This window comes from Sorex fumeus, unplaced genomic scaffold (assembly GCF_029834395.1).
Source record: "Sorex fumeus unplaced genomic scaffold, SorFum_2.1 ptg000006l, whole genome shotgun sequence".
Taxonomy (NCBI): Eukaryota; Metazoa; Chordata; class Mammalia; order Eulipotyphla; family Soricidae; genus Sorex; species Sorex fumeus.
Window position 1 is genome coordinate 57761180 of NW_026606063.1, and position 23787 is coordinate 57784966.

A 23787-nucleotide genomic window follows, 5' to 3' on the forward strand; every position below is an offset into this window, starting at 1 on the left:
CAGATAAGGTGTTTGCCTTGCTCACAGCACCCATCCCTCCACCAGTGTACATCTCCCGCCACCAATGTCCCTATTTCCCTACTACCATCCCCCAACACCCCACACCTCCCACCCCCAGTCTCCCTCTATGGGAGGCACTCTGCTCTCTTCTTTTCCTTCTATGCATTATGGTTTGCAATACAGGTGCTAAGAGGTCATGGTGTTTGTTCAGGGCATTTGGTATTTTTATCAGGACGGAGTAAGGCTGGAGTAGCTTTTCAAATGGGTGGCCACTTTGGGGTGTGAACGTGACTGCCAAGGCTTCCGGAAGTACAGGGTTGTGGGGGAAGATAGCCTGTCTCTGACCCTAAGAAAGCTTGGAAATTTCATTCACAAAATCCGCATACCCAAAGTTTTTAGCAGGTTATGTCTTGGTGAGGTCTGTCCTGGAACAGAGGAGTCAGGCCGGGGGTATGGCGGCAATTTTAGATTGTGGACGCAAGCAGCTGCTGGAGCCTCTGCATGGGCAGGCTGCAGGCTGACCCATCCCCCCTCCGGTTTACCCCAGTCTGTTTAGCCATGTTAACTGCATCTTTTGATCTCCTTTGAGATTTGTTTATGGGCCTCTGAAGCAAGGCCAGTTGTAGGGCTTACATGGCGGTGCTGGAGTTGGTTCGTGGGGGTGACTGTCTGCTTCCAGGACTATTGGGAAGTGGGGGGCGGTAGCCCATCCCATCTCCGAAAAAGCCTGGAGATTTCAGTCACAAAACCTGCATACCAGAATTTTCAGCAGATTATATCTTGGTGGAGTCAGGCTCGGGATATGGCAGTGATTTTGGATTGTGGGAGCAAGTGGCTCCCGGGAGCTCTGCTTGGGTGGGCACCAGGCCAACCCACCACCCTCCCATTAACCCCGGTCTGTTGAGCCATGTGTGGGTCCAAGGTTAACTGTGGCTTTTAGACACAGATTTTTGAACTCTGCAAAGACACCTCAAGAACTGTGGCTCCAAACAACCTGTTTCCTCTAAAGCTGCTATGCTAGATTCTTTGCCCAGGACTTATTTTGAAGTTTGGGCGGTAGACTTTTATCTGTTTTTGTTAAATTCTATGTGGTTTAAGCCCCCACCTCTCCCAGTTCCATCACCCTAATGTCAATAGTTTAATGGCGTTCTGAGTTTTGGAAGCTTTCCCCTTGCCCCTAGGTTTAGGATTTACACCAATACCACAGCACAATAGGAATGGATGGTCTAGTTTTCTTGGACGTTTTGAGCTGATATTAGAAATGTTTACATGACCCAGCAGTCTCACTTCCTGGTATTTCTTCTCAAGAACAAAAACTACTCAGAAGATGTGTTTTCCTAAGTTCATTGCAGTATTCACAGTAGCCAAAAATCTGGAAACACCCCAAATGCCCAAGAAAGGATGAGTATGTAAAGACCCTAGACAATGGAATACTACCAAGCTATAGGAAAGGTAAAGTTATGCAACTTGCCGCCACTTGGAGGGACCTAGAGAGTATCATGCTAAGTTAGAGGGAGAGGGACAGACAGTGATTACTGTCATACTCGGGGTATGAAGAAACAGTAAAATATGAATATCCAGAGACAACGGGAACAGCCTGAGAACGAATAATCAGTAGGAAACATGCCACATAAGGGGGCTAGGGTTCTAGGACAGGGAGGGGTCACCGTCTGTGGTGGAGGGAAATGTTCAGCTGGGAGGAGGAATTACTGTTCCCTTATGTGGGATATAAAAACGCATAGTGAGGGAACCACAAATTGTCCAAAGCAAGAACAGCATACCAAGGCAGCGGGATGGCGAATGGGGTGAGGATGGTGGGGGGGGGGGGGGGGAATCCCTGAAACTTGGTGGAAGGAAATTATGGGAAAATGGTGGCGGGCACTGTGGAGGGTTGTGGTGGTGGGATGTTGTATGTGTGAAACTATTGTCAGTGCTATAGAATTGTGTATCAAGGTGACTAAAACTTTAAAATACTAGCTACAAAGTAGCCAGTCATACCTATGGTAGGCAGATCTGGAAGTTATTTTCAAAATGAAAATACTCTTCCTAAAAGCTGAGAACTTTGATTTCCTATTGAGTAAACTTGAAGATGCTTTAACATACTGTAGCATGTGGGAGTGATCACCGTGAAAAATGTGTTCGTTCCTACAAACTTCACCATTCTGAAAATCCAGGTTGCCGAAAATCCAGGTTGCACATTGCCACAGCACACCTTGGCAGCTGCCAGGCAGGTGCTCATAGCAGACAATCAGTCCTGGTCGTACCAGGCATTTCCCCGGTGACCACCCATGGTGGGTTGGGCAGAAGGTTTTAACCACTGGTTTCTCAGGCTTCCTCGTCCCTGCCCTCTTCACTCAAGTCACCCACAATATAGGGCTTGAGGAGCTTACTTTGCTTGTGGCTGATTGATTTGATTCCCAGAAGCGCATATGATCCCCTGAGCAAAGAGCCAGGAGTAAACCCTGAGCACTGCCAAATATTCCACCAATGCCCTCCTGTGCTGAATTAAGGAAATCTTCAAAGGAAAGGACCGGACTGCTGCAAGCACCAGAATCCTGCCTGGGCCTCACAAGGCCCCTGACCGGTAGTTGCAGTGCAGTGGCAGCAGGGGGCAGGGTTGCACCACCAGCCCTTGTACCTTGGATGGATTTTACAGCTCATCAACCAGCAGTTCATTGTGGGTTTACTTGGGCACCACCACCCCCGCCTCCAAGCCTTGAGACTGGCACCGTGACCTATGAATAGACAAGCGCGGAAGTGGGTCAGACGACCACAGCCAGCGTGGGTGTCCAGTGGGCTGGAGGGGAGAAGAGGAGGGCAAGAAGTGGGAGATTCACATGCCCCAGCCAGGGCATGAGATGGCGAGGCGGAAAATAAAGGAAGGAGCTTTGGTTTGCTGCCACCTCTCTAGCCACCTTCCTGGCCTGTCCTTCCTGATCAATCCAGTTCCAGATCTAGGGCAGGCAGGGGCTTCTCCAGATGCAGCCCAGCAGGGACCCTGTGGTCTGACACTCTGACTCTCCTACACTAATGTCTGTACTGTCTGTTGCCATGCATATCTATCTGGTGCATTTCTGGGCATGTGTGCACGCACATTGGGAAGAGGGCCAGGATGGAACCCAGGGGTGTGTGTGTCAGGAGAGGGCTGGGATAGAACCCATTGTGTGCACATGTCTGTATGTGTGTGTGCATGTGCCTCAGGATGAAATGTGTGTGTGTGTGTGTGTGTGTGTGTTGGGATGGAACCCATGTACTCTACGTATCCTTGGCCTATTTGATGGCTCTCTGTGCCAAGGAACAGGGTGGGGATACTGAGGAAGAACCTTTTTTGGGCGCTCTCTCTCTCTCTCTCTCTCTCTCTCTCCCTCCCTCCCTCCCACCCCCTTCCTTCCTCCCTCCCTTCCTCCTTTTCAGCCCTCCCCTTCCTTCCCTCTCCCCTTCCCTGGTCAATAGAGACTGGAAGCATCCAGAATGGAAAAGCTTAGGTCTGAGCCCAGCAGAGCCAGCTCTGTGGTAAGTTTGAGTCAGACTATATGAGGGGTACCCCAGGAAGTCTGACCTAGGGTCACACGATTCTATGGAAGAACATCTTCACAGCCCTTTGGACCTGACTTTTCATGTGCTTTTGTTCTGCACAATAATAATCATACACTTGAAAAGACAAAGCACAAAAAGAATATCAATAAGCCTCACCTTTTTCTGTATTTACAACTGTAATGACCATTTTTTTGAAGTTATAGTTGACAAAGCCAAGGAATCCTTGCAGTTTACCCTGAAACTCCCCTACGGAGCTTTCACAACTCTCGGGGGTGGGGGGGATGTTCTGGTATTTATTCTCACAATCTCCTTGCTTGCCTTCTTCCTGGAGGTGCTCATGAACACCCTCGCCTTCCCCCTCTCCTCCCAGACTCTGCCCCATTCCCGCATTATGGGAACTTTAGGGAGACTCTGATTAGCATTGATGTTATGGGCATGGAATTGATGTCTTGCACACTTTCTTTTCCTAGAGTGACTACTTGGACTTTCACTAGACTGTGTTGGTCTCCCATTTGTGACCTCGACATTCAGCCACCTCAGGTAGTGGTTATTTCTCAGCCCTGAGCAGCTGGTGCTGTGCCAGGCAGCCCCTGCCAGCATCAGGACCTGTAGTTCCCTCCCTGTTTCCTTCCCTGCTCATCTCGGTGTCTAAAGACCCTCTTCCCCTGCCCATCCCAGGGTCCCCGCATCCCCTTCTTTCTGGTTTGTTCCCTTCTTGACTGTCAAAGCAACAGGGGTGCATGGGAGGTATCGGATCCTTATGTGTTGGCTAATTTACTGAGGACAAAAATAGCAGTTGGGAAGGGTTTTCCTTTAGAATTTTGTCAAAATCTGAAGCTGCTTTGATTCCTCACCCCTTATCTGAAATGTAACCTCTCCCAATCTGTCAAGTATTCTCTTCTTTCTTGCTATTCTGGCAGAGTTCTCTTTCTTGTTTGTTTGTTTTTGGCCACACCTGGCTGTGCTCAGGGCTTACTCCTGTCTCTGTGCTCAGGGATCATTCCTGGAAGTGCTCAGGGAACCATATGGGGTGCTGAGGATTCAGCTTGGTAGGCTGTGTGCAAGGCAAGCGCCCTTTTGCTGGCCTATCGCTCTAGCCCTGTGGCTAAATTCTCTTACCATTTATTGTGTTGTCTTTGAATCCTTATTTGTAAATTCACTTTTTTCTAGCTCTTGGTTGATTTTCTTGAATTCGTTCATCTCCCCTCTTCTCTCTTGACTTTTTGTTATTCAGATATTCAGTCACCTACACTTGTCCTACCTCTTGTGTTTTTTGTTTTTCCTTTAACCCTTCTATCCTCTCTTCCCTCTGCTGAAGTTATCTTATGGTGGTGGGCTTGTTGTATCTGCACATCTAGTTGCTGCGCTGCAATGTGGAGCACACTGGGGTCCTGCTCTCGACTTTGTGGCTCACACATGGACTCCTGTGGGTAATACCCTTAGACCCTTGAACCATGGGGACACACTGCAGAGGTGCCAGCATCATGCTTGTCACATGTGGTGGGCCTGCAACTGCAAACAGTATTTTCTCCATAAAATTGCATTTCCTAGGGGTCTCTAGACATGCAATCACATTGAATATACTTTTCTCACTCCTGTGATTTATTTCATTCATGGTGTCAAATTTGCAAAGACTGATCCTTTACCATAGACTGATCCTTTACCTGCCGCTCTTTTTTGTTTCTTTTCAGTTTTTTTTTTTTAGTTCTAGGGCTGTAGGTGACTATGCTTAGGGCTTATTCCTGGATCTGTACTCAGGGATCACTCCAAGTGGACTCCAGGGGACCATCTGAGGTTATGGGAATTGAACCCAGGTCATCTACATGAAAGGCAAACATCCAACCTGCTGTACTCTCAGTCCCCAATAAACATTCAGTTGTCTACATTTCCTTTTGTTCCTTTGTAATTCTACCCTAGCCCCGCTCTCAGGAAGCTCCAGTCAGCTTCCTGTCTCCATAAAATAGCATTTTCTGAGGGTTTCTAGAAATGGAATCTCTTATATACTTTCCTTCTCTGCCCCTCCCCCCCATACCCATGGCTTGTCTCATTCAACATAAAGATCCTGAGATTTGCCCATGTTGCACTTACCAGTAGTTTATTCCTTTGTATTGTCAGTATTTTCTCATTGAATGGTTGTTCCATAGTTTACTCATTCACCTACTGGGAGACATTTGGGTTGTTTCCAGTTTTGACTTACAAATATAGCTTCTGTGAACAATTGTGTTTAAGTGTTTGTGTGAATGTGATTTTAAGATTTTTTTTCTTTTTTGGTTTTTGGGCCACATCCAGCGGTGCTCCAGGTTTACTCCTGGCTCTGTGCTCAGGAATCATTCCGGGCAGTTCTGGGAAATGTATGTGGTGCCAGGGATTGAACCTGGGTCTGTTGTGTCCAAGGCAAGATCCTTACCTCCTTACCTATCTCTCAAGAACAGAATTATTTTTTAAGGTTAACACCTACAAGGAATGCCTGAGTCACATTGTAGGTGTATGCTTAAATAGTTTTCAGCACCCACCGTACTTCTCCAAAGTGGTTGTAACATTTTATAGTCCACCAGCACTGTATGAGAGTTCCAGTTGTTTCATGTCCTTGCCAAAAAGTATGACTGGTCTTCTCATTATGAAGTTAATCTGCATTTTCCTAATGACTAATGATGTTTAGCATCTTTTTATGAGCTTATTGTCATTCATAAATCTGTGATGTGTCATTTGAAATCTTTTGCCAATTTTTAAAAGTTGGTTTGTTATACCTGTCACTCTGTACGTTTTTACAATATGACTTTCATTTCTCTTTGGGGGGGTGCCACACCTGGCTTAGGGCTTACTCCTGGCTCTATGCTCAGTGCTCAGGGAACCATATATGGTGCCAGAGAGGTTGCACGGTAGGATGTTTGCCTTGAGTATGACTGACCTAGGTTCGATCCCTGGCACCCCTTATGGTCCCGAACACCTCCAGGAATGATCCCTGAACATACAGCTAGGAGTAAGCACTGAGCACCACAGAGTGTGGCCCCAAAACAAAACAAAACCAAAACAGAAAAGAAGACCTGTAACCTGTGCTCCTAAGGTATTGACTCTTTCTGGGATTGGAACAATAGCATAGGACTTAAGGTGCTTGCTTTCCATGCAACTTGACCCCAGCACTGCAAGGAGTTAGCCCTGAGCACTGGACCCCCAAACCAACATACACACGCGCGCACACACACACACACACACACACACATAAGTGGGGAGAAGAATTGAACTGACACTTTACCAGAAAAAACATGCAGATGTCTAACAGGCACTTGAAGGGGAAAAAAATATCATTATTCCTGTTATTAGTTTTGGCAGGATGCAGAAGAAAAGGAACCCCATGTACTCAAAATATTAAAAATAGAGCTACCATAAGATGCTGCATTTCCACTTCTAGGCATCTATCCCAAGAACATAAATTCATAAAGATTGATGCATGCTGACGTTCGCTGAGCTGAGATCTGGAAGCATCCATGAGCCCTGTGGCGAAGGAGCGTGCTGCTGGCAGGGGGCCAGGCAGTCGGAGAGGGAAGAGGGGGGCACAGACAGAGTCCTGCCATCCCCCTCCCTGGCTATTTGGGGGCGGGGTGATCGCAGGAACTCCTTTTCAGATCATATCTTGCTTTTATAGCCTTTTGGAACTTATTGCTAAGGCATCCACAACTTTTCTACCTATTTTAAGTGTATTAAGAGGTTGTGGGGTGCATATGCTGCCCAAGCCCATGTGCTGCTTGCGCCCACTTGGCCAAGCACATGTGGTACCCTAGCACATGTGTCGCCTGCATCTCCCCTCTTGATACTTGTGCTTTCATGCTTTCATGTCTAATGCTGGATGTGTATAGGGCTCTCTCCACCCTTGGAGAAGCCCGGGTTCTCTCTTGAGCACGTTACTCTCCACTCTCTCACTTTATCTCCCTCCTTTTTTCAAAACCTCCAAATAAAAACTGTGCAATTTCAAAAAAAAAAAAAGAAGTTGTGGTCTGCAGACACAATGGAACAGTACTCAGCTATGACAAAAAAGAAAATTTGGCTTCTTGGGGCACCAGAGAGGTGGTCCAGGGGTAAGGTGCTTGCCTGGCATGTGGCAGACCTTGGTTTTATGGCCAGCACTGAATATGGCTCCCCCACCCCTTCCCCAGCACCTCAAGGAGAGATCCCTGAGCACAGAGGCTGGACTCAAAGGGAAGGGGGAAAAGTCTGGACTTTTCTATATATTTGGAACGGGATGGGATGGGTTAACATGAGTTAAGGTACATAAGTCAGGAAGAGAGAGAGATACAAATACCAAATGATTTCATTCACACGTGGGTCACAAAGAAACCAAACAAAGGAAAATAAACCAAACAAAGAAGCAGATTAAAAAAATCAAACAAAAACCTTCTCATCTCTGACCTCTGACAGAGTGTTTAATCACGGGGTGGCTAGGGAGAGCCCCCCACCCCCACCCCGTGACGCCCCGTCTCGCCGTCCAGGTTCGGTGGACTCAATGTAGGATGACAACAGAGGTTACTAAAGGGAGTGGGAGAGGCTAAGAAGGGCCAAGGGGGTCCTGGGGATGGTGGCTGAGGAATATCAATACTTGACTGGTGGGTGTGGTGTGGAAACATTCATTTGAAAGGGTGTGAAGTTGTACCCTAACACATGTACATTTGTAAACAAATGTCACCGCAGTTAAAAACCAAACCAAACCAAACCAAACCAAACCAAACCACTTTGCTGCTTTAGATCAAAATAAGATCCTCTCACAAGGGCCCCTCCGACTAGCCTCTCACTTCCACCATTGGGTGAGTCTTATCACGGTGAGATCCGAGATCCGAGTCTTTCTCTTTTGCCTTTGTTTGGGATTACCCCCAGTGGTTAGGCGCTACTTTAGCTGGGGAGCTAGGGGTCACTCCTGGCTGTGCTCAGGGGACCATGTGGTGGCAGGGCCTGAACCCAGGCCGCCTGCATATGGAGCTTGTGCCCTGACACCCAGGGCATCTCTCAAACTCTTCAATTAGTTTTGTCTTTTCCCCATGCTGGGCATTGAACCCAAGATGTCACCCATATGCAAGACAGGAGCTCCACCACTGAGCCACATCCCTGGGACAACCACAATTTTCAACTTTTTCTGTCCTGTTTTGCACAGCTCACTGTACAAAACATACTCCAAGCATTAGGCAGGGACCCTGAGCGGGGAGACCAGACTGGACCTGGTTAGAGTTTCCTCCAATGGTGTTTAGCTGCCAGTGCTGGGTGGTGCCATTGTTAGGGGCTGCTCTGGGTGTGGGAGTTGGAAGGGCAAGGAATGCCGTTTTCCAGACAGGGCTGTGGATAGCCAGTCTTTGGTCCCTGAGTGGAGGTGCCTGAGACCTGAAAACAGGCTAGAGTCCATAAGGGAGGTGGAGACAATCTGTATCACTGCCCCAGGGCTGAGGAAAAGCTGTCGTAGGAGGCCGAGGCACTTAGAAAGACCAGAGAGATTTACAAACCTGAGGGGGACGTGGGCAGGCAGGGGAGCAGGATCAGAGTGGAAGCAAATGTAGTGCTCTCTGGCCCTGGAGGCATCCATGGGGAGAGAGGAAGAAGAGAGAGGAAGAGGGAGGAGAGAGGGGAGAGAGAGAGAGAGAGAGAGAGAGAGAGAGAGAGAGAGAGAGAGAGAGAGAGAGAGAGAAGGGAGAGGGAGGGACGGAGGGAGGGAGAGAGAGCGCCTAGGAGACCCTATATGTTGATGAAATGTTCAGTGACATTTCATTCCTGGAAGGAGTCACGGGGCTCCAGCCCCCATGTGCCCAGAGGGGACTGTGGAGGCCAGGGCCAGGAGAGGGAAGCAGGGGTCCATGTCAGGCTGGTCCTTTGGGCCTGCCCAGGCTTCCAGACCTGCCTCTGGCCTTGCCTAATTGATGGGGGCCCTGGGCTCGGGGGTGCTGCCTCCAGGGAGAGTCTGTGGGACCTGACAGAGCTCCTGGGTCTGTGGAGGGGCCTGCACAGCCAAGCCACCAAGCGCCCCGCCTGGGGGTTGGGTCCATGGCACCTTTGTTGGAAGCGCTGGACTCTTCTTCCTGTCCTCCCAGGGTCTCAGGCAGGGGGAAGAGACTCCGGGAATGAATGCAGGTAGACGCTGAGCATGTTTCACCTTTGCCACACTGTGGGAAGTGGCAGACTTGTGAGCATGGGCTGAGGCGGGCCAAGGAGGCCCCTGGCCTGCTGTCTCAGAGGTCACCTTGGACTTGGGCTTGGACTTTGTCCTTGTGGCTGACTCCCACTGGAGAGACCACCTCTAGGATGCCTACTTGGTAGCCAAAATAACCTCCCAAACCCAAAACCCAAGACCAAACAAAAACAGGGGGTCAGGTCACTGAGGTTCCTGTGGGGTGCGAGGGCAGGGGGCCAGAGTTGGGCCTGGTCTGCTTCGCTTGGGCCTTTTCGTGTTCCCCACCTCCCCCCTAGGGGCTGCACTGCCAGGGGAGCCCCGTAAAGTCCCCCGGGGGTCCCGGGAGTTAGGCACTCAGAGGGCTGAGCCTGGGGAAGGTGATATGGAAACCCAGGCGGGCGTGGGCCCTGGCTCTGCGGTCAGAGGAGTGGAAACAGGATGTGAGAAGAGGGGGTTTGTGAGAAGCTGAGGCTCCCCATAGCGGGGGCCACCTGGGGCCTGTGTTCTGAACCCCGGAAAGAGACCCACATCCGCTCCCTGCTCCCTCAGCCCCGCACAGCCTGACCCGCACAGGGGTGAGGGGGACAGAGGCCAGCAGGAGGACAGGAATTTTACCTTAAAAAAAGGTTGAATTCCAGGTCTAGCAAATTGATTCTCATTGATTTGTGCCAAACTTTCCTGTTCTACAGCCCACGTCTGGTTTCCGCTAACCCTCGTGTGAATGTTACATTAGAATTCAGAATTTAAGACTATTCAGAGATTCTTTTTTTTTTTTTTTTGGCTTTTTGGGTCACACCTGGCAATATTCAGGGGTTACTCCTGGCTTTGCACCACTCCTGGCAGTGCTCGTGGGGACCATATGGGATTCTGGGAATCAAACCCGGGTCAGCCACATGCAAGGCAAACACCCTACCCACTGTACTATTGCTCCAGCCCCCTATTCAGAGATTCTTGAACTGCACCGTTTCATATACACATACCCGTATATATACATGCACATATGCATATCTATGTATGTACATGAATTTATATAAAGTATGACACATAAAATATTCCTTCAAAAGGAAAAGAGTGCAGCGTGAATGAACTGTGAAAATATGCTAAATGAAAAACCGGCCTTGGGATCACAGATTTATGTGAAAAGTGTCTAGAATAGGCAAATTGGAGCCAAAGTGATAGTCCAGTGGGCTGGATGCTTGCGTGGCTTGCAGCTGACTCAGATTCTATCTCTGGCACCGCATGTGGTCCCCTGAACACCACCAGGAGTGATCCCTGAGCACTTAGCCAGGAATAAACCCTGAGCAACACCTGGTGTGGCCCAAAATGAAAAATAAAATAATTCCAAACAGAATAGACAAGTCACTGTGAAAAGAGTAAGCTCATAATCAAGCCAAGGCCATGTGAGAATGTGAAAGTGCTGATTTTCCCCAGCAAAAACGAAGCCCATAGGCTTCTTCCCACCCCTTCCTCCCAAGGGTTCTCTGTTAGGAAGATGCGACTGAGGTGTATGTTTGTTTGTTTTAGGCCACGGCCAGCTGTTCTTGGGTCTTACTCCTGGCTCTGTGCTTAGCCATCGTTCCTGGTGGCGTTTGGAGGACCATTTATGGTGCCAGGGATCAAACCCAGGCCACCTGCATGCAAGGCATGTGCTTCCCCCTGTGCTCTCTGTGACCCGTGGTATGGAGCTTAGGGAGCACATAGCTATCCAGCCGTTAGGAGTGACCAGGTATCTGTTCTGGCCTTTAGGACATAAGCAGAAGTGAGTGTGCAACTTCTTGAAAGTGTCCTTAAAGCTCTTCCCCCCAGGAATGTAGACTGTCTGTGTGTCAAAGTAATACATGCTAAGCAGAGGTATTCAGAAAATTATACACAAAAACATAGAGTGGTATCCCTCGATTCCCTTTTTTTTAAATGTTGGAGTGCTGCTATTTATTCAGTCACTGAATAGCTGATTGAATTGTGCATGAACTCCACCTTATTTTTTTCCCCCCATTTTTTTTTATAATTTTATTTATTGAATCACCGTGAGAGCAGTTACAAAGCTTTCAGGTCTAAGTCTCGGTCATACAATGAAACACTCATACCTTCACTAGTGCCCATTCTCCACCCCCAAACAACCCCAGTATACCCTCATCCCATACCCTCCCCTTACCTGTGGGGCAGATGATTTCCTCATTACTCTATCTCTACTTTGATTACATTCAATATTTTGACACGACCCACCATTATTATTTGAGATTTTACCCCAACACTCAGATCTGCTGAAAAGGCAACAGTAGACAATTTGTTTTCTATTGCTGGTTATGAATAATATATGATGTCACATGGCTGCAGTAGTGGCCACACAATTTTGAAATTCCAAAATTTTAACACTTAAATCTGGAGGGATTTCTGCCAAAACCTGCTGTGTTCTGAGGTTTGCTCCTGAGTCTCTGGGATCATGGCCGTTAAGCAGCTTGATCAGGAGCCAGAAAGGCCATTCGTGGGCGATGACTTGGGGTGGGGAGGACAGGACCGGCTCCACCACCACCCCGTGAGGCCCAAAATGTCTCATCACTGCGGGCCCAAACCTGACTGTCCAATGGCCTCTGGAGGATGACGGCCACCAAGCCGCCAGGGGGACACAGGTGGAGGGACAACACCCTTTCCCCCCTGGGGTGACCCAGCGACAGTAACCTACTGCGGAGTCCGGATTCATTTCTGCCAAAAGCTGCTGGGTTTCGAGAGTTGTTTCTGAGTCTCTGGGATCATGACTATTAAGCAGCTTGATCAGGAGCCAGAGAGGCCGTTTGTGGGCAATGACTTGGGGTCTTGTTGGGATGGGGAGGACAGGACTGGCTCCACCCCCATCCCGTGAGGCCCTGCGTGTCTCATCACTACGGGCCCAAACCTGACTGTCCAGTGGCCTCTGGAGGATGGCAGCCACTGGGCCGCCAGGGGGAAAGACCAAGGCATGAAACCTATTCCTACCTGGATTGGCCCAGCACCAGTAACCTACTGCAGGGACCGGACGCATTTTTGCCAAAAGCCACAGGGTTCCGAGATTCGTTTCTGAGTCTCTTGGATCATGGCCATTAAGCGGTTCGATCAGGAACCAGAGAGGCCATACCTCCAATTATATAGCTGAGCCGAAGGTGGTTTGTGGGTGTGTTTCTCACATACCTAGCTTTTGGCTGTTTGCTATCTTGGTAAACTTTGCCCCAAGTTTTTGGGGTCTGGCCAAAGGCACAGCAGCAATTTTGTGGTATCTGGAAGTCTGACGGTGCCATGAGGCTGCTGATGCACTCACCTCACAGGTACAAATTGACCTGCTGGCGGCACCATACTCCCTCGATTCCCTTTTAACCAAAACAAGTTTTATTTTTTTTTTTCTCTCTTTTGACCACACTCAGCGGTGCTCCTGGCTTGGGTGTCGCTGCCTGTGGTACTGGGGATCCAAGCTGGGGCTCCCGCACTCTTGGACTGTATGTGGTGCTGGGAACTACACCTGGGTTGTGGTTGTGCTGTTCTCCCTGTGCGTGGTCCAGGCACCTGCCTGACTTGGTCCTCCAGATCTATGTCCAGACCTATGGGGTCTTTTTCTTTTTTTTCAGCTTTTTGGGTCATGCCCAGCGATGTTCAGGAGTTACTCCTGGCTCTGCACTCAGGAATTACTCCTGGCGGTGCTCAGGGGACCATATGGGATGCTGGGGATCGAATCCAGGTCGATCATGTGCAAGGCAAACGCCCTACCCGCTGTGCTATCGCTCCAGCCTCCCTATGGAGTCTTAAGGGGTCAACGTCCTTCCCCCACCTTTCCTTCCTCTTACCTAGAGGGTGGATGTAGAAGCTGGAGCTGAAACAACCAACTTGAACTATCAGGTGACCTGAAAATGTGGCCGAGTCAGAGGCCAGAGTTCCCGGGCCCCAGGAGCCTGTGGCCACCGGGTACCTGCCTCCTCCCTCCCAGCCAGCACTGCAGAATTCGTTTTCTTCCTCCTCCAGGGAATGACGCCAATTTGCATTTTCTCGGACTTTATTTTTCTCTCCTCTTCTCTTCTTTTTAATTTTTTTTTGGTAGGGGACATACTCCGCAGTGCTCAGGGGTTACTCCTGGCAGTGCTCGGGGGACCATATGGGATTCTGGGAATTGAACCCGGGTCAGACGTGTACCAGGCAAATGCCCTCCCTGGTGTACTAATGCTCCAGCCCTTCCTGTGCTGTTCTCCCCTCTGGGGGTCTTACCCCTGATGGCTGGATTATGCTGCCTTAGTTGGGGCTCAGTAAAGAGATGGCTGGTTGCAGTGTTGGGGCTCACAGACAATAGGCCAAGGGAACCCTGATGATGGTCAGGGCAGTGAGACTGGAGAACTTGTGGTTTCATTTTTGCAGTGTCACTCCCAGTCCCAGCCACACCCTGCTCCCAGTGCTCACAGTATTCACAGCACTCCCAGTGCTCCTTGGGGTTCACAGTGCTCACCCGCTGCTGTGACCATCCATCAGAGTTTCCACCTTTCATTTACTTTATTGGTTTTGGGGCCACATCGTGTGGCACTCAGAGTGTCCCCCTGACTCTGTGCTCAGTAATGTGCCCTGGCCAGGCCCTGGGGACCATATATGGTGTGGGGAGTTAAATCTCGATTGTGGTTGTCCAGAGTGCCGTCCCCCCTGTGCTAGCTCTCCCGGCCCCTCAGCCTTGTATTCTGGAAAATCCACTCTGGCTCTGTGGGACAGGGGCAGAGTGGGGCGGGGCCAGGAGACAAACAGGCAGAAGCCTGTGGGAGGGGGAGGCCTGCCCATGCTTCAGATGTCCAGCCAGAGGCTGCTAGTAACTCACGGACAGGGACAGGGGCACTGGCTCCTTTAGGCAGTAAGGACGCGGCCGGGAAAGCCGTGGGTTTCTCAGCAGCCAGCGTGGAGGTGCGTGTGACAGGAGCTGACGGTCCTGGTGACTCATTGAGACCAGGCGTGGAAAAGCAGGGGCGCCCCGGTGCGGGCACTGTGGCCTGGTGGGTGCCTGGCTGGAGCGAGCAGAGAGGCGAGGGGGCAGGGAGCCAGCTACCCACCACAGGATGCGTGGGGAGGAGCACTCCTCTCTCCTCTGCCCTCCTGGGGCCTCCTGGTCCAGCCTGTAGGAGGGTCCACGCAGCCCATGCCCAGCCCTGAGCAGGGACAGGGCCTGGAAAGGAGCAGCTGACGGTGTCCCCCGCACCAGGGACCCGGAACACACGTGATCCCCTACAGGAAAGTCACCCACAAACACGCTCCACCACTTTCAGCCTTTCCGCTGTGTTCACCTGCGGAGTCTGGGGCTCCTGGGTTGGTCTCAGTCTCAGGCAGGTGAAGCGGTCCCAGAGGAGGGTAGCCCAGCCCCTGCCATCCCTCCAAAGGGGAGGATGGAGGCAGGGCCCAGAGGCTTTTCTTGGTGGGGGCCACACTCAGCGATGTACAGGGATCACTCCTGGGGGTGCTTGGAGGAGTGTCTCAAGTGCTGGGGATCTAACCCTCTCGGCCACGTGCAAGGCAAGCGTCCTACCTGTTGTGCTATCCTCGGCCCGAGGGGCGGGGCCGGTGGTTGAGAGTTTCAGGAGGGACCTGGGGCTGGGAGCTGGGTGCTCGCCCAGGGTCGCTGAATGCAGCCCCCGCCCACTCAGGGAGGAGGGCGGGAGAGAGGCCTTCCTGGGAGGGCACGGGGGGGGGGGGGTGTGTGTGGGGGGGCTCAGCCTCAACCGCCAGCCTCTTGTGAGCCTCTGTTCCCGACTGGGTCTCCACCGGGACAGCCCGGCAGTTTCCACACTGCCTTCCTGGACGGGACTCTCTCGGTTCCCACGGCGGCAGGGACGCTGAGTCACCCACGGCTCTCTGGGAAGGGGCAGGCGCAGAGTCGTTTCCGTTTCTGTTTCCCTGACAGGGACCTGTCGCTCAGGCCGCTGCCCCCTCAGCTTGGGGATGCCCATGGCAGGACCCTGAATACCCCTTCCCTCCACAATTGTCCCCAGGACCCTTTCTCAGATCTGGGCTCCAGGCAGGAGGTAAGGGCAGGGGCTGGCTCTTCTGGGATTGCCCTCCTCCCCACGGGGACCGGGGGTCCTGGGGTCAGCTCTTGTTCTGCTCCACAGGGCCAGCCCTGAGGGAGCCCCAAGCAGGGGAAGGGATGGGGAAGGAGGAGAAGGGGCAGGGCTCTGTAAGAGGGACACTTTCAGGGCTGTAAGGAGGAAGTGAGTGTGAGCCCCTCCAGCCCTCTTCAGCCCACACCCACCCTCTCATTCCTGCATCTCAGCACTCCACCCACCCTCCCACCCAAGGCCCACCCTGCCACAGCCCTCTGGCCTAAAGATTCGTCTCCGGGCTTTGTCTGGTGTTCACCGGATGAGGCCTGTTTGTCCTCCTGCTGCTCCTGGGGTTACCCCAGGAACCCTTTCCTTGGTCAGATGGCTCCCTCTCCCCAGAGGGAGTGGGGTGCGCGGGTTGGGGTACTTGATCAGGGGGTCCTGAGAGGGTGCAAGGTCCAGCCCCTAGGGTAGCCTCTGGGCCCCCTTGCTCCAGGCCAGAGGGTTTCTCCACTGGGGCTGCGAGGGACTGCGTCATCGCAAGTGACAACAAAATCAGCTCATGTGATGTGTCCAGCCACTGCTTGATGCCCTGGGCCCTGGGCACTGACTCTCCAAGGTTCATAGGGGCTGTGTGGTCACCTCCAGAAGCTGCCTCGGCCCAGTCCTGGGCCATGTCCCCCTGGGAGCAGCAGGCTGAGGCGGCTTCTGTGGGGACACACAGGGCAGGTGAGGTCACAGCTGGGCTCCCGAGTGTGGGACAGGCCTGCCCAGCCTGACTGTGTGATGGGGACTGGCGGCTGGCAGCACCTCAGCCTGGCGGCCCCAGGCCTCTGGGTCTGTGGAGCGACCCCTGGAGGACTCTGGGCTACAGGTTAGGGCTGCTCACGAAGGGACTCTGAGGCTATCTAGGAGCTGGGGGGCGGGTCGCTCCCAGTAGGGTGACCAAGTGTCCCCAGGGTGCTAGGTGAGCCGGCCTCCCCCAGATCAGCTGCGGCATCGGCATTGGCAGGTGTCGTGACCTGGGAGGGAAACTCCATCCTGTTTGGGCTCCCCTCACTTTCCCTTCCCCAACTACCTGTGCCAACCCTCAGTGGCCCCAGCCCTGCCCTCAGCCCCAGGGATCTCACGTGTGCCCACTAAGTGCCCTCTTCCTGACTGAGCCAAGCATGTGCACCCACAGCCCCTCACGGGTCCTGGTGCCCAAACAGGCTGGGGTTAGGGAGCCGGAGGGGACTGGAGTGACCAGACAGTGGGCAGGGCACTTTACTGGCATGAGACCACCCTGGGTTTGATCCCCAGCACCACAGAATGGTCCCTGGGCCAGCTGGTAGTGGTCCCCACGTGCAGAACCAGAAGTCAGTTCTAAGCACGGCTGTGTGGCCTCACCCCGAGCCAACCAGCAATCAAAGAGGGAGGTCGCCCAACCCAGGAAGCTGTTCCCGCTGCCCTTGCCCCCCACCCAGACACAGCCTGACTGTCCTGACTGACTCCCACTCCTGTGATCCAGGGCTTCTCTGGAAGAGACGCTTCCTCCCCTTAGCAAGACCTTCCCAGGATTCCCAGTGTCCTTAGCACCAATCCACACCAGGGGACCAGGGGACCAGCCCTAGCATGATGTCCCTGAGGCTCCAGGGCTCAAGCCCACTTACTGGTGCCGGTCCTTGCCCAGGGCCTTTATCCGGGCTGGCTGCCTCTCTCCTCTGGCCTTCAGATCAGCTCCTTATCTGAAAGGTCAGCTTGACGGCCTCCCTGGCTTGACACTGTCTCACTTGTTATGTTCTGGTCTTCTTCCTTGCAGCTTGGTGCCCTGGGCAGGAAATTCCTAGTCCCAGCACTGGGAAATGCCCCAGAAGACCGGGAGCCCCTTGGGTCAGTCCAAGCCCTCTGTGCTGGGCATGACAGGGCTTGCACTTGAATTCAGGACATCTAGATCCCTGCCCCCCAGTAAATGACAGAGAGGCTCAGATGACCATGGGTCAGTGTGTACTCTCCTTCACTCAGCTTCAGGGTGTGCCTCTTGTGCCCTCTGGGGAACGCACCAGGTTGGGGTGCAGGGCCCCCGTCTGACTTCTGCCCACGATGTGGGCTTTCCCCGCCTAGGTAATCAGCTTCCTGTGTGAGAGGCGCTGGGGCGCAGGGCATGGGGCCCGGGATTCTGGGGGCCGGATGGAAGGGCACAAGATCTCCCGTGCTTGTGCCACCACCTCCCTGCCGTGGCTGCCGGCATGGTCCCTGGCCCCCCAGTGCCTCAGCTCTGGTGTTTGAGGTTGGGGTCCTGGTCTCTTACACCTCTCAGGGCCCTTTGAAGTCTCACATCAGGGTAGGCACATGGCAGGAGCTGGTGAGTGTTTGCGGTGCTCTGTGTCCTTATGAAGGGTTGGGGCCCGGCAGGGGTACGTGCAGGTGAAAGGGTGCAAGCAGGACACATGCCATCGGGCAAAGCTGCCAGAGACAGGGCAGCCTCGGCTTAAAACCCTGGAGGGGCTGGAGCCACTGTATAGTGGGTGCTTGCCTAGCAGGTTGTCAGTTTGCGCTCAATTGTCCGCATCCCATTTGGCCCCTGAAGCACCACTAGGAGTGACTTATGAGTGTAGAGCCAGGAGTAACCCCTCAGCACCACTCAGTGTGGCCCCAAAATAAACCCCCTGAATGAGCTGGGGAGTGAGTAGGGTGCGTATCTTGCATGTGGTTGACCGAGCTTCGATCCCCACAACCCATATGGTCCCTCAAGCCCTGCCAGGAATGATCCCTGAGAGCAGAGTTAGGAGTAAGTCTTAACCACCGCTGGGTGTGGCCCCCAAACCCAAAATAATAAACAATTAAAAAGAAAAAAAAGCACCTGGGGCCAAACCCAGTTGTGCCCCGACAGAACGTGTGCTGGGGGCCAGTCCTGGACTGCTTTCGGCAGCACAGTGAGGGTTATGATGCTGCCCCCAGATCCTGAGTTTTGATGCCTTAGCCAGGCTCATAAAGCACCAGGAGCCGTGCCAGCAGTCACTGCTATCTCGTGAGGGCGGGAGGGAGATCCTTGTGCAAGCCTCACAGGATCTAGCCACACAGTGGCCGAGCAGGCCAGGCACTGTGGTTCCCAGGCTCCCAGCTCACCACCACTGGTCTTTTTTTTTTTGGGGGGGGGTCACACCTGGCATTGCACAGGGTTATTCCTGGCTCATGCACACAGGAATTACTACTGGCAGTGCTCGGGGGATCATATGGGATGCTTGGAATTAAGCCCGGGCCAGCCACGTGCAAGGCAAATGCTATCACTCCAGCCCAATCACTACCACTGGTCTTAGGAGGAGGAGTCAGCCAGGCCGTTGGTTCTGGTGAAGGCATAGGGGTGACAAGGGAAAAGGAGAGTGTCTTCTTTGCTTTTTGGGGGAAGAGTTTTTCTGGACCCCTGCTCAGGGATTACTCCTGAATCTGGGCTCAGAGGTCACTCCTGCTGGGGCTTGGGAGACCATATGTGGTGCTGGGGATCGTGGAGCCAGAGTGGTAGATAGTACAGTGGGTAGGGCATTTGCCTTGCACGCGCCAACCTGGGTTTTATCCTCACGTCCCATCTGGTCCCTTGAGTCCTACCAGGAGTAATTCCTAAGCACAGAGCCAGGAGTAACTTCTGAGCACTGGGTGTGGTCCCCAAACAAAACCAAAAACAACAGAAAGACTGCCCCCACACTATCTCTCCAGCCCTGAAAGCCTGAAGGAGAGTGACTGAAGTCTCACCGTCACTCACTATGGATATGGGGGAGCTTCGGGAGAGTGGCCCCCTTTTTAGAGCAGTCCACCTCTTCCCCACAGGTGACAGAGGTCTTCCGTAGAGACTTCCTTACTCCTCAGCTACCTGGGCCCAAGGAAGGGCCTCTGGCTTCCTGCTGGGCGCATGGGACCATGCATGTTGCTATGGGGATTCTCAGCCTGGGTGCTCCGGAGGAGGGGGTATTCTCTGGCCCCTCCAGGGGGCAGCCACACCCAGGTTACTGTGACAGGGCAGAGTGGCTCTGGCTTTGCCATGGGATGGACCCCTCTCCGTCGTGGCCTCTCTGCCCCTCTGAAATGGTTTCTGCCAGGAAGGAGCTGGCAGGGCTGCAGGACCTTCTCTGGGAGCCTAGTGTCTCCTACCTGCACTCAATTTGCAACTCTCTGGATAGCCTTCTGCACCACTCTACTTGATTTTAACAAACCTAAATTTGATTTTATTTTATATACATATATATATTGCTTTTTGGGTCACACCCGGAGATGCACAGGGGTTACTCCTGGCTCATGCACTCAGGAATTACTCTTGGCAGTGCTCGGGGGACCATGTGAGATGCTAGGAATTGAACCTGGGTCAGTCATGCGCAAGGCAAATGTCCTACCTGCTGTGCTATTGCTCCAGCCCCCTTGATTTATATTTATTTATTTATTTATTTATTTTTGTGCCACACACGGCAGTGCTCAGGGCTTACTCATGGCTCTGTGCTCAGGGATCCCTCCTGGTGAGGCTTGGCACCTTGTGGATACTGGGATTAAACTCAGGCTGTCTACATACAAGGTAAGCACCTACCTGCTATGCTATCTCTCTGGCCTTAAAGATTTTTTTTTATATTTTATTTATTTTTTGGACCACACCCAGCAATGCTCAGGGGTTACTCTTGACTCTGCACTCAGGAATTATTCCTGAGAGTACTCGGGGGACCTTATGGGATGCCAGAGACCAAACCCAGGTAGGCTACATGCAAGGCAAATGCCCTAGCCACTGTACTATCACTCCGGCCCTAAGATTTATTTTAAAAGTAAACTCTATCATTACTCTAGGTGGATAACTGGTATTGCTGGCCAAGAACACGGTATCACCACAAAAGTAAATATCGGAACAGTGAGGTCAGCTGGCTCAGGGCTGTGGTTTGTAACTCTCGCAGCACCCAGAAGAGTATTTGGTACTTGGCAGGAAATGGAAAAAATACATATGAGTTTAGGGGCAACACCCAGTTGCTTAGGGCTTTCTCCTGGCTCTGTGCTCAGGGATCACTCTTGGCAGACTTGGTAACCATATAAGATGCTGGGGATAGAACCCAGATTAGCTGTATGCAAGGCAAACACCTGCCACTGTATTATCACTCTACCCCACCCCCCCGGTATATTTTGATGGGGGGATTAAATAAGTACATAAACCCAGGATTATATGCCAAGGTCTGGATGCCAAGAAATGTGCTGAACTTCTTAGATAAAATGGCAAAAGTAAGTATTCGATTCGTGCTCAAGTGACACCAGCCTCCAGTGAAGAGTTTCTCTTATTAAAAGTATTTTCTGGAGAGGTAGTAGAGCGGTTCAGATGCTTGCCTTGCTCGTGACCATCTGGGTTCGATTCCCGGCACCATATAGGGTTCCCTGAACCCCACCAGGAGTGGTGTCCTCCTAAAACAAACATAAAAGCGTTTTCCAGGGTGGCGGGCCATAGTTGACGGTGTGCAGGGCCTGGTGCTGGGGGTTTGCGCCCAGGATTATGAGGCTCCAGGCTGGAAGCTCAGTCTCCCCCATGCAGAGGGAGTGCTGTCTCAGACCCGGCAGAGGGACACTGTCACTTCCCCATCGTGCCTGTGTCCCAAGCACACATGCCTACACCCACGCGCATGTGACACGTGACGGGGGTAGGGGGGAGTGGGAGGGCAGCCACCCAGAGCCCTCCTCAGACACAGCCTCTGGGGGGCCCTTCTGCGTGGCGTCACTGAGGGCTGGGCAGGAGCCTGTGGGGGTGGCTGGCGGCGGCACAGGCCTGGCACAGGAAACCTGATGTCATCGTGACTCACTCCTCAAGCAGGGCTGGGGGTGGCCGTCAGCGTCACTCTCCCCTTCAGCCCTGGCCTATCCCGAGGCACCCGCCTGCGGCTGCTGTCATTTCTTCCTCCCTCTGCCTGCTAGCTGACGGGAGGAAGGGAAACGCCAGCCTGGCAGCCCCCGGCACGTGCTGTGACGGCAGGGAGACCAGGTGGCGGGGGCTGGGGCGCGGCAGGGCAGAGAGAGCCTGGGAACCCCTGAGGCGGGAGGCTAGGGGCCCCTCAGCAGCCTTCCTGCGTGATGATTACACAGGAGCACTGCACAGACGCATCATTTGCTCCATGTGGGCAGGCCAGTTAAGAACACACCAGGCCCCACATTTCACTGCTAGTGTCTGCGCTTCTGCAGCGGCCAGGATAAACCACCCCCTTGAACTTGCCAGAGCGCTGCCCATCGCATCTGGTGACGGGAGGGGGGCAGAGGTTTGCCTCCTTGTCCCTCTTTCTGCCGAGCCCAGCTGAAGGCTTTCACTCAGTGACTGGGGATGGTGGGGGGGGGGGGAGGCTGGGCTCCCAGGTTTGGGGTTAGGAAGCTGAGGGGAGTCCCAGCCTCAGAGCTAAGCCTGGACATCTAGAGTCTGTGTTCAAGAGCTGAAAAGGCCCCAGAGTAAGTGGCGCTAAGGGGGTGACGCAGAGGCCAGCCTTGGCAGAAAGCACCGGTCTTGGCTGGCACACCAGCCCTGACTCTGAAACACACCCACTGCCAAAGGAGCGCCTGACCCCTGCCATGCTGGAGCAGCCCCTGTACTCGTCTGTCCCTCTCCTCTGGGAACTGGAGACCTTCGGCTCCTAGCAGAGCAGGTGACACAGCCCCACAGGCCAGCTAGACTGCACCTGATTATCCCTTTTGCGCTCTATAATTTGTCCCCAGAATCAGCCATGAAGTCATTTGCCAGGCTGATGCCAAAGATAAGGGTCTGTATCAGCCTCTGGCATCTGTGGGCCAGACTCCCCGGCTCTGTTGTGGGCTTTGCCACCTCAGCCTCCATACTGGCCTGGCAGGGAGGCCCGGAGCACTCACAGCCGTGGGACTTGTGCAGGTGAAGAGTTGGTCTTCACCCATTTTACAGATGGGAACACCGAGGCACAATAGAGTGCTGTGACTCCCAGGGATGGCTGGAGTGTCCTTCTTCTGCAAGTACTCACCCCCTGAAACACACACAGCTTTATGGTTCCTCTTTTTTTTTTTTCCACAATTTAAATTCAGTTTTTGGGCTGCACTGGTAGTACTCTGGAGTTACACCCAGCTTGGTGCTTGGGGGACCCTGTGGTGCTGGGGATTGAACAATGGCTGCACACAAAGCTTTTTTTTTTCTTTAATTGAATCATCACAAATTTTGAAGTTACAGAGATATCTGTGATTGAGTTTTGTGCTGTTTTTGATTTTTGTAGCACAAGTGGCAATGCTCAAGGCTTACTCCTGGCTCTGTGCTCAGTATCATTCCTGGTGGTGCTCAGGAGATCATACAGGACGCTGAGGATCGAATCTAGGTCAGCCACGTGCAAGGCAAGCGCCCTCCCCACTCCACTACTGCCTGCGACACACTATTGAGAGTTCAGAATTTACAAGATGCAAAGGCTCAGGTGCCCACACAGAAGCTCCTGCAGCCTCCCCTGACCCCCAAAGAAACCACCCAGCCTGCTCTTGGGGGCCCGCGTGGAGCTGGAGGTGACACACAAGGGTGCAGAGCAGGACTGGAAGGGTCTCGGGTGGCTTCTGAAGTGCCCTGCTGTTAGGGCTGGAGGTGGGGCGGCTGGTTGGAGCCTCGTCCCCACCCAGCTGCACGTCTCCGCTTCCGAGTTCAGTTGGTTCATTTGTTGATCCTCAACACCAACCCCCTCCCATAGGGGCCCATGTCCTCAGAGCTCACCTCAGGGCTTACCACATCCTGCTCTGGGGCTGAGTGCAGGGAGGGTGGGCAGAAAGACTGTGGATTATACCCAGTGCCAGGAGAAGGTTGGGGTCTGCGGCTGGTGCACTTGGGGAATTTTCCCTCTTTGCCTCTGGGAGGCTCCTGAATTTCCCAGAAGGTGGCAGGGAGAGTCCATCTGTCAGCTGAGTTCCCTTTCAGAAACGGTTTATGACTTGGGCAAATGCTTCCCCGCCGGGGCCCTGGGGTTTTCCTGGGCTCCTGGGGAATAAGCCTGGCCCCACTCATAACTGGAAACGCATCACTGCCTCTGCCTTTCTTTCCTAGCCTCTTCCCCCTTCCCCCCACATGTCACGGACCAGATGGGTCCAGGCGATGACGTG